The sequence below is a fragment of the Asparagus officinalis genome, unplaced genomic scaffold (genome assembly GCF_001876935.1).
Source record: "Asparagus officinalis unplaced genomic scaffold, Aspof.V1 AsparagusV1_Un280, whole genome shotgun sequence".
Lineage (NCBI taxonomy): Eukaryota > Viridiplantae > Streptophyta > Magnoliopsida > Asparagales > Asparagaceae > Asparagus > Asparagus officinalis.
In genome coordinates, this window is record NW_017972545.1 from 113,995 (window position 1) to 125,054 (window position 11,060).

The window sequence follows — 11,060 nt, forward strand, 5'->3', positions numbered from 1 at the left end:
GCCGAGCCACCTCAGGGTGGCTCGGCATGAGCCGAGCCACCCTCAGGTGGCCCGACTCCCCCCCCTCTCTCTCTTGTGCACAAAGGCACAGTTCAGAGAGGCTATAAATAGGGGGGGTGGTTGTTCATTTGAGGGACTTCTTCTGAAACTTTTGAGAGAGCCGAAACTCTGCCGGATTGTCACCTCAACTCGGAGATCTGAAGGCTTGAAGACTTGGAGACCCGGATTTGATTCTTAGCGAGCACCCGCACCGAAAAAGGCAGGAGTTCGAGAGAGTCTAATCCTCAGATCTACGTCGTTACACTCCGGATCTAAGCTTGGCTCTTAGATCCCGAGATTCGAGCGGTCGTTTCCTTGGTGAAACGATCCCTCCCGGCTATTATCTCCTTGGTGGGATAATACCCGTAATACGTCGTAGATCTGCTTGGATCCAGATCACGCGGTGGTCCACGGTAAGCAACCCCGGCGCAGGCAAACAACCCACAGAAGCAAGAGACCGCAAAACAGGATCTTGTGATTTGTTCGACATAAAAGAGAGAAGTTGTAATTTTGATTTCTTTGTTTTATTTTGATTTTCATTGTAAGCCGGATCTTATAAAAAGACCGGATCTCTTTGTAACGCATAAAGTTGTTAACTGAGTGCAATGGAATCGATAATGAAGAAAACACCAACTTTCCCCGCGAACAACATGCACCAATCTCGGTGTGCATGTCCACATCAGAAGTTTACCATCATCCCAGGTGTTTAACAATCACTAATATCATAGTCTATCATCATAAGGTCGAGAAATTCGTTCGACAACCAAAAACAAACTCAAATAAACATGCACAGCCGAAACAGACTGGCGGTCAACCGTAACGGTCGACCGCGACGGGCTCCAGAGACTACCCATGTCTCTGTCCTGCACGCGGTCGACCGTGGCGGTCGACCGTGGATCCAAAATTTAGTTTCTTCAAACTGGTTGTATGTATTGTGATCATGTCGTGTTTCCCCGATATAAACATGTCTAAAACTTCATAAAATTTGTATGCAAACATGCCACAACAGATGTGAACATCTGGAAATAACTCAACAATTATAAACATAATTTTATGTATTAGATTTGTATTCAAAACCCTAAAACATGCATGAAGGCTCAAAACAACGAATCAAACCTCTTTCTTTAGATTAACCAAAATCTTCAATCTAAAGCATGAACTTTTAACATATTAAACATAAGCATGATTGCCAATTAACTTAGGAAAGATAATCATTTATTAAATCATATTTTAACACTTAGGTATCACAAACCTAGGGTTTTCTCATCTATAATCCACATGCAACCTCAATAAAAAGGCAAATTAGGGTTTAAACATGATTAGCACATGATTAACAAGATAAAAATAAATTTAAAAACAACCCTAATGATCATGATTATATTTCTATTATAAATAGTAAGAAAAAACATGTAGATCTAACATGAGTTTAAGATCTAACAATAAAAATCTAATCTTTTTCACATTAGATTAAGATCTAAGCATGTAAACATAAAATAAACTTCTAAGCTAGTTATTTAACTATGGGGATGGGTTTGGATTAAGATCTAAGCATGTAAACATAAAATAAACTTCTAAGCTAGTTATTTAACTATGGGGATGGGTTTGGATGTAAGTGATCTTGCCTTAATCTTATGTGCAAGCCTCTGAAACAATCAGCAAGCAAACCGCAAGCATGAACAACCCGTTCTCCCTCGCCACACGTCGATGATCTCACCCTCGTGCCGGTGTTTTGCTGCATAAAGCTCTCCAAACTCATAAGAAAAAGGTTTAGGGTTTTTGAGGGGAGAGAGTGGCTACTAGGGTTCATAGATATGATAAAAGAAAAGAATTTTTGTGAAAAATACAGGTATTTATAGAGGCAAACCCGAAACAAAACTGTTTGACCCGAACCAGGAAACCTAGTCTGATTAGGAAAACAATCTTCGGTATTTTGGCTGTAATGAGGTGATCTAAGATTTATTGGAAAGCTGTTGAAGAGACCTACAACTTTGGTCTTTTACACTTTTCCAAATTCTGAATAAATCGGTGTGTAAAATATAAAAACTCTCAACTAGTCATTATTCACCGATTTTCACTCTTTTGGCCTTTGTGCATGTCTTGTGCATTTGCACTCATATTTTCACAAATATATATTGAATTGATCTCGAATCAATTCTTATCATACTCAAATATCAAAATATGTTATTTTTCACTATATAACATATTTACCATAATTTTGTTGGCCTTCTTGTTTTGATGATGATTTACAAACAATTTACTACTAATGTTGTTTGTCTAGTATTTGTGTTTTCCTATGTATTGTAGACAAACAACGTTATATGGAGGATTGGATGGAATAGAGCTTCAACGATGATATCCAATGGAGGTTGGCGGAATTGTGGAGTGAAGCATCGTACAATTCAAGTTCAAGATCCAAGTTTAGCTTCATCCACATGTGTACCAAGTCGAGCTCATTGAAGATCAAGATCTAGCTTGGGTAACATAGTATAGGTTTTATATTATGTGTGTTAGTACTTTAAGCTCAATCATATACACACATACACGGTTTGGTTTTTGGTTTGATAGTTTTACTATGAAACAATTTAGTTATATATATACATAGTTATATATATACATATATGTTTTGGTTTGATAGTTTTCAAGTTTTACTATGAAACAATTGAATATAATTAGAAAACATATTTTTGTTTCATACTTATATGCATATATATGATTTCATCAATATCAATTTTAGTTAGTTCAATGAAATCATGTTTTAGTGCATTATATGTGTATTTTGATAAAATACTACATTCATTATTTATAGACTTCATAACAATAGTTTATATCTTTCTTCAAGTCTATAAAATCATTTTGTAAAGTTTCAAAAGTTGGTTTAGGTCAAAACATCAAACTCATGTGTTTACATTTTTATGTTTTGGACTATTTTGTAAAATGATGATATTTTTCATTTGGGAGGTCCTTTCTGAAATTTTTATATTTTTTTGGAATTTATTTGATATTTAGCATGTTTATTATCATGTCTACAATCATTGCCCAAAGTTTTACATTTTTTAGAATTTATTTGATATTTTTAAACAGTGTTTTAAAATCAGCTCTAAAACATGTTTTTCTGCTGTGTCAGTTCTCGGTCGACCGCACCGGTCGACCGATCATTTGATCTTTCATCACTGGGCGATAGAGAGTTGGTCGGTCGACCGGTCCGGTCGAACGAAAGCTCCATCGGTCGACCGCACCGGTCGACCGACGATTGTCCAGAGCTGGTCTTCGTGTTTTTGCTCTCCATAGATCGACCGACAGAATTTTCGGTCGATCGACAATAGATTCGTTGGCTTCCAACGGCTATTTCTCTGAGCTGTTTGCTGGGGCTGTTTTTGTCTTTTGACTTGGGATTTTTAGCTGAGGTTTTGGAGGATATAAATACTCTCTTTGATATCAGTTTTCAAGTAAGCCAAGAAGTTTTTAAACAAGGGTTTTAAAAAGAGTTTAAGCTTGTTTAAGCTTGTTTAAGGGTTTAGTTTAAAGCAGTTTTAGCTTTCACAAGTGGAGGAGATTATCTTATTGTTTGGGCCTCAAATCTCCATCTCTCCATCTTGATCTAGAGAAGTTTTCCTAAACTCAACTCTAGCTTTTACTTATAATTATTTGTTAATGATCAATTCTATTAAAGCTAGTTTTATATTGAGTTTAGATTTAATTTTATTTTACTCATTGTTACACACACCCACATTGAGCTTTTAGTATTTACATACATAGTATAGTTGGGTGGTGAGAGATTGTAACTTTGAGTTGTGCTTTCATTGTGTTCTCATCCATAGTTGAGAACAATCATTTGTTATATTGTGCTTATTGTGAGATTCACTTTGTAATACACTTGTACACCGAGTGAGGAGTGTGTGGTGAGAGTCGGGGATCGTCCTAAGAGGAGTGGCGTCGGTTGACGTGCCTAAGGAGAGGTTGTAACCGAGCACTTGAGGGAGACACGGCTAGGTACAATACTTAGTGGGTGTAGAGTGGGATTACAATAGTGTGTTAATTGTAAAGTTTTCGGTTAGCTAAAAAACCGAGTGTGAGGTGTATTACAATAGATTTCTCTACTTTCAATTCTCAATCTTCACAGAAGTTATATAACCATGCCATGATAATTAAAATGTAAACAGAAGAATTAATAGATCAAAATAAAAAACCTCATTAATTTTACCCAAAAAAGGCAATAAATCCTTCAAAGTTGCTAATATTTAAATCAAGGGATTACGTCCTGATACATTGATTTTAGGAATTTTTTTTGAAATCAACCTTTTTGAGATTTTAATTAGCAAAAATGACATTTTTATAAATTAATTAGCAAAACCGACCCTTTTCATCTGAAAAGGGTCGGTTTTGGAGCGAGAGCTGTTTTTGCGAAGTGCACGGGACTACTATTCCCGTGCACTTCGTTTTTTAATAGACCCCCACGCCCTTTTTTGGCTCCCGTGACCGACCCCCTCTTCCCCAAAAACCCTAACTTTATTTTTTTGGCGACTAACACTCAAAATCCTCAATCTTTCAAACATAAAAGAGCAGGAATTTCAAAAGAAAATGAAACTAATGAAACAAACAATCAAAATCCTCAATCTTTCATCAAAAGAATGCACATTGTAGATCGAACATGCACACAAAAAAAGAGAGGCTAAGCAATGGACCTCGAAGATTGCCTCGGTGACGGCGACGACAAGAGCTTGCCAGTAGCAGGGCCATGGGGAAAGATAGACGGAGGAGCATTGCGCCGGCGGACGCTGTAGTGGCTAACGATGACACCGTCGCGCAGAGCCATGAGGACTGGACTCTGAGGGAGGGTGCGGGATTAACATGATGCCGAGCTTCTGAATCCTCTCGAGTTCTCTTCTGATCGCTTTCTCCTCCGAAGTTCTCGAAGGATTCCCACGTCCTCCGCCGTCGGCCGATGAGGGCCTCGACAGGACTGGCGGTGGAGGGCATTTCCGTTGTTGTAAAGGAGGGGAGGGGCGGATGAGAACGGAGGAGAGAGGGAGGTTGGGAAATTAAGAGGTCGGGAGAGAGAGAGAGAGGGGGAGGATGAGAATGGAGGGGGGGATTAAAACAAACTGTACGAAACTACTAGTCTCGTATAGTTCGGATGATGCAAAACGACCATTTTTTCCTCAAAGGCTCGGTTTTGCTCATTAAAAATCTAAATGATCGTTTTTGCTTATTAAATTTTAAAAAGGACTTTTTTAAAAATTTGTCCTTGATTTTATGCCAGTAGAATTACCCACAAATAACGAAAAATGCATTTCTCTCGTGTATGGAAAAAATGACATTGTATGTTTAAAGAAAGGAAGTGAATGGTAATATTTTCTTCTACCCACTGAGACTTGCCATAGGTAAATCCTAGATTATTTTTTTTCTAAATTAGGTAATCCCCAATCATGAAGATATTATGTTACAGCGGAGGGGCTTCACAGACACAGAAGATGTCTATACAAGAGTGGACAAATAGAAAACAACACACCAGGATTTTAACGTGGTTCGGTCAGTATGACCTACGTCCACGGGCGAGAACAACAGAAAATTTCACTAATCACCAACGAGAAGATTACAAAGATGAGATCAGTCTCTTGCCAGAGACTCACACAAAGAAAGAGACAAATTCTTTCTATCTCACTCTCTTCTCTCTCTCTTTTTTTCTCTAAATATTTTGTTTCTCTCCGACTGATGCATTAAACCCTCTCCCCTCATCCCCCTTATATAGTCATAAGAAAATAATAAAATATACAAAAGGGGTTGGTGAGGCTTTGACAAATGTGCTGTTAATTTTGAAAAGCAATCCCAAATTAGGCAGATGGAGACATTTTCAAAGTCACGTTTCTCACAAATCTCCACCTTGACTTTGAAAATGAAGATCTTCTCTTTACTCTTGTTGTCTCACCAGAAGCCCCTTACGGGCTTAACCTCCGCTTTGTCGAACTCCAAGCAACTCGAGACAATGCTTGAACTTGCGCGAAGGTATGGGCTTCGTCATCATATCTGCTAGATTATCTGCAGTACCAATCTTCTCAATCCTGATGACTTTAATTTCTCTGATGAAATGATATCTGACATCTATATGTTTGGTTCTTTCATGATATATCTGATGCTTCGTCAAATGTATAGCACTCTGGTTATCACAAAATACCGTAGTAACACCTTGGTGTAAGCCGAGATCTTCAACCAAACCTCTTAACCAAATAGCTTCTTTCACTGCTTCTGTCACTGCCATATACTCTGCCTCTATAGTAGACAAAACAACTGTCGACTGTAGAGTCACCTTCCAACTAATGGCACTACCTGAAAGAGTGAATATATAACCTGTCAGGGATCGTCTCTTATCCAAATCACCCGCATAATCTGAATCAGAATAGCCAAGTATTCTGCAATCTGAGTCTGTGTTCCTGCCAAAATACAAACTAATGTTAGCAGATCCTCTCAAATATCTAAGTATCCATTTCACAGCCTGCCAATGGACCTTTCTAGGCTTATCCATGTACCGACTCACAACACTGACTGCATGTGAAATATCTGGACGGGTGCAAACCATCACATACATAATGCTTCCAACTGCACTCGCATAAGAAACACAAGACATGTACTGCTCCTCCTCCTCAGTCTGAGGTGACAAATCTGCTGAAAGACAAAAATGAGCGGCAAGCGGAGTATTCACAGGTTTGGCATCAAGCATGCCAAATCTCTCCAACACCTTCTTGATGTATTTCTCCTGAGATAGGAATAAACTTCCTTCTCGCCTGTTCCTGTGGATCTCCATCCCTAAAATCTTCTTTGCTGCTCCCAAGTCCTTCATCTCAAACTCATGTTTGAGTTGAGATTTTAACTCGTTGATTTCTGACATACCTTTAGCTGCAATCAACATGTCATCAACATACAAAAGCAAATATATAAAAGAACCATCATTGAGCTTTTTATGATAAACACAACTATCATATTTACTCCTAGAGTAACCATGCTCAATCATGAAAGTATTAAATCTTAAATACCACTGCCTCGGAGACTGTTTCAACCCATAAAGAGATTTCTTCAACCTGCACACATGATCTTCTTTACCTTCAACAATGAACCCCTCTGGCTGATGCATAAAGATCTGCTCCTCAAGCTCGCCATGTAGAAAATCCATCTTCACATCAAGTTGCTCAAGCTCCAAATTAAAATGAGCAACCATGGCAAGCAACATGCAGATTGAGGTGTGTTTTACAATTGGAGAGAATACTTCATTAAAGTCCACACCTTTGGTCTGACTATAACCTTTAGCTACCAAACGTGCCTTGTACCTTACAGAATCTGTATCCGGAGCTCCTTCTTTCTTCTTGAAGACCCATTTACAACCAACGATCTTCTGTCCCCTTGGTGGCTTCACTAGCTCCCATGTCTGGTTCTTGTGAAGAGACTCCATCTCTTTAGTCATCACAACAGTCCAATTTGCAGCCTCATTGCCACTAATAGCCTCCTTGAATGTAGAAGGCTCTGGAACCTCAATCGATTCTGTTATACAAAAAGCATAAGCAAGCATGTTTGCATAGCGTTGAGGAGGTTAGATCTGCCTTTTTTTTTCTCCCGGTGGCAATATTATACTGTTGCTCTTGTGGTGGATCAGCATCTGAAGTTGAACCTTCCGCAGTATCAACTGGTTCAACATGAGCGTCCTCAAGCACTCTCTTTGAAGTTGAGCTCTCTAGCTCCACCTGCTTGGTAGACTCCTTTTGAGTACCTGTAGTGTCAATAACAAACTCCTTTCTCGGGTGAAGCATGGATTTTTCATCAAAAGTAACATCCCTACTAATAATAAATTTAGGTGACTTAGGATCAGAATACCATAATCTATATCCCTTCACCCCAGTAGCATATCCTAGAAAGATAGCTTTCTTTGCTCTAGGTTCAAGCTTATGATCATTAACATGAAAATAAGTAGAGCAACCAAATACTCTTAAATAAGAGTAATTAGCAGGGGCACCAGACCATACCTCTTCTGGAGTCTTAAAATTAATTGCTGTAGAAGGAGTTCTGTTTATCAAATAGCAAGTTGTATAACTGCCTCGGCCCAAAAGTCTTTTGACAAACCGGCATTAGAGAGCATGCACTGAGCTCTCTCCAAAAGTGTTCTGTTCATCATTTCTGCAACTCCATTTTGCTGTGGTGTATGCCGAACTGTACGATGACGCACAATACCTTCATTCTTGCAGAACTGGTCAAACTCTGTGGAAAAAAACTCCATCCCATTGTCGGTTCTGAGGCGCTTCACTTTCTTTCCTGTTTGCTTCTTAATCATAACCTTCCATTGCTTGAAGGTTGCAAACACATTACTTTTATACTTCAAAGGATACACTCAAACTTTTCTGGAATAATCATCAATTAATGTTAGCAGAAAACGAGCTCCACCTTTTGATGGAACATGAGAGGGACCCCAAACATCTGAATGAATATAATCTAAAGTACCCTTGGTTCTGTGGACACCGGTACTAAAGGATACTCTATGGTGTTTACCAAAAACACAATGCTCACAAAAGTCTAGCTTACTAATTTTTTTTACCACAAAGCAGACCTTGTTTGCTCAATACATCTAGTCCTCTCTCACTCATATGCCCTAACCGCATATGCCACAAATGTGTAGTGTCAGAATCTGAATCCTCTGAGGATGACACTGCTGCAGCACCTGTTACTGTACTGCCTTCAAGGATATAGAGGGTATTTACCTTCTTTCCTTTCATCACAACAAGAGAGCCTTTAGTATTTACCTTCTTTCCTTTCATCACAACAAGAGAGCCTTTACTAACTCTCAAAACTCCACCTTCAGCCGAAAACTTAAAACCAAACTTAAAACCATTTGAGTCAATGGTGCCTAAAGAAATGAGGTTCTTCTTTAACTCTGGAATATGACGAACATTACTCAATGTTCTAACAATACCATCATGGGTTCTAATCTTAATTGATCCGATACCAACAGTCTTGCAAGGCATGTTATTTCGTAACAAGACATTCCCACCATCGATAGACTGATATGTGACAAACCAATTCCTATGCGGACACATATGATAGGAACAACCCGAATCAAGAACCGATAGACTGATATGTGACAAACCAATTCCTATGCGGACACATATGATAGGAACAACCCGAATCAAGAACCCACTCATCTTGTGAATGAGTATTAACACTAACTGAAAGAACTTCATGTGAACTAGAAGACTCTTCAGTTACAGTGGCAACTGAATGTTTCACCTCGCTATACTTCGACTATGAATTATCCTTTACTTTGAGCGCTGGACAATTAGATTTTATAAGCCCATATTTGTGACAGTAATAGCATTCAACATTTCTTCTTGGTCTGGACTTTGATCTAGACATGTTTCTAGATTTGCCTCTACCACCAACACCCTTTTCAGGACGACCACGAGCGAACAAGCCTCCAGCTTGATCCTCTCCCCCTACGACAGACAATTTCTGCCTTAACTCTTTTGAATGTAAGGCTAATTTGACATCCTCCAAAGAAAGTGTATCTCTACTGTATAACATACTATTGACAAAATTTTCAAAGGAATGAGGTAATGAACATAACAAGATAAGGGCTTGATCTTCTTCATCGATTTTAACATCAATATTCTTTAAATCCATAAGAATAGTGTTAAGTTCATCTAAATGGTCTTTAATTCGCATACATTCCTTCATGCGAAGGGTGAAGAGGCGTTGCTTCAAGTATAGCTTGTTTGTTAGAGATTTCGTCATGTACAAGCTCTCTAACTTGAGCCACAAGCTGGTAGCGGTATCTTCATCGGCAACCTCCCGTAGGACCTCATCGGCCAAACAGAGCTGTATGGCACTATACGCCTTCATCTTCAGCTCTTCTTTCTCATCATCGGGCATAGATTCCGGCAACTTATCCTTTCCGGACAAGACTTTGAACAGTCCTTGTTGTACTAGGAGAGCCCTCATTTTTTCTCTCCACAAACTGAAGCTGTTTTCCCATCCAATTTCTGCACTTTGTACTTCGCAGAAGACATCTTGAAGCCAATTAGAACAGTAACTGTATTTATGAACAATAACCGTATTTGCAAACAGTAACCGTACATATGAATAGTGACCGTACATATGAAAAGTAATAGTACTTTTGAATAGTATAGTACACGTGAATAGTATCTAATGCCTTTAAAGAGTAAATGATAATCTAGCTTATTTTCTGATGTGGAGGATCCACTTTTAGTGGCAACCACACAGCATACGATAAACAGATACACGTACTCTAAGTAGGCTCTGATACCAGTTTGTTATAGCGGAGGGGCTTCACAGGCACAGAAGATGTCTATACAAGAGTGGACAAATAGAAAACAGCACACCAGGATTTGATTTGAACGTGGTTCGGTCAGTATGACCTACGTCCATGGGCGAGAACAACAGAGAATTTCACTAATCACCAACGAGAAGATTACAAAGATGAGATCACTCTCTTGCCAGAGACTCACACAAAGAAAGAGACAAATTCTTTCTATCTCACTCTCTTCTCTCTCTCTTCTATTCTCTAAATATTTTGTTTCTCTCCGACTGATGCATTAAACCCTCTCCCCTCATCCCCCTTATATAGTCATAAGAAAATAATAAAATATACAAAAGGGGTTGGTGAGGCTTTGACAAATGTGCTGTTAATTTTGAAAAGCAATCCCAAATTAGGCAGATGAAGACATTTTCAAAGTCACGTTTCTCATATATTATGCCATAGATAAAATTGTTTTTTTGGGTGCACGAAAGTGGCACTAGAATGTGTAAAAATAAGGAAAAAAATAGCAAAACAAAGGAAGAAGAAGGAAGAATAATTACCTTGAGGACGACTAAAAAGAGGAGGAGGAAGAACTTGAGTTCAAGTGCCAAATAAAAGGGATGAAGTCAGTAGCCATCTGATGCAAACAACAATAGAGTAGAGAGCCCATCGTATCAGACTTGAGATTCAGGGAGGAGAGGGCGATGGTATGCAGTTGAGGGAGTGT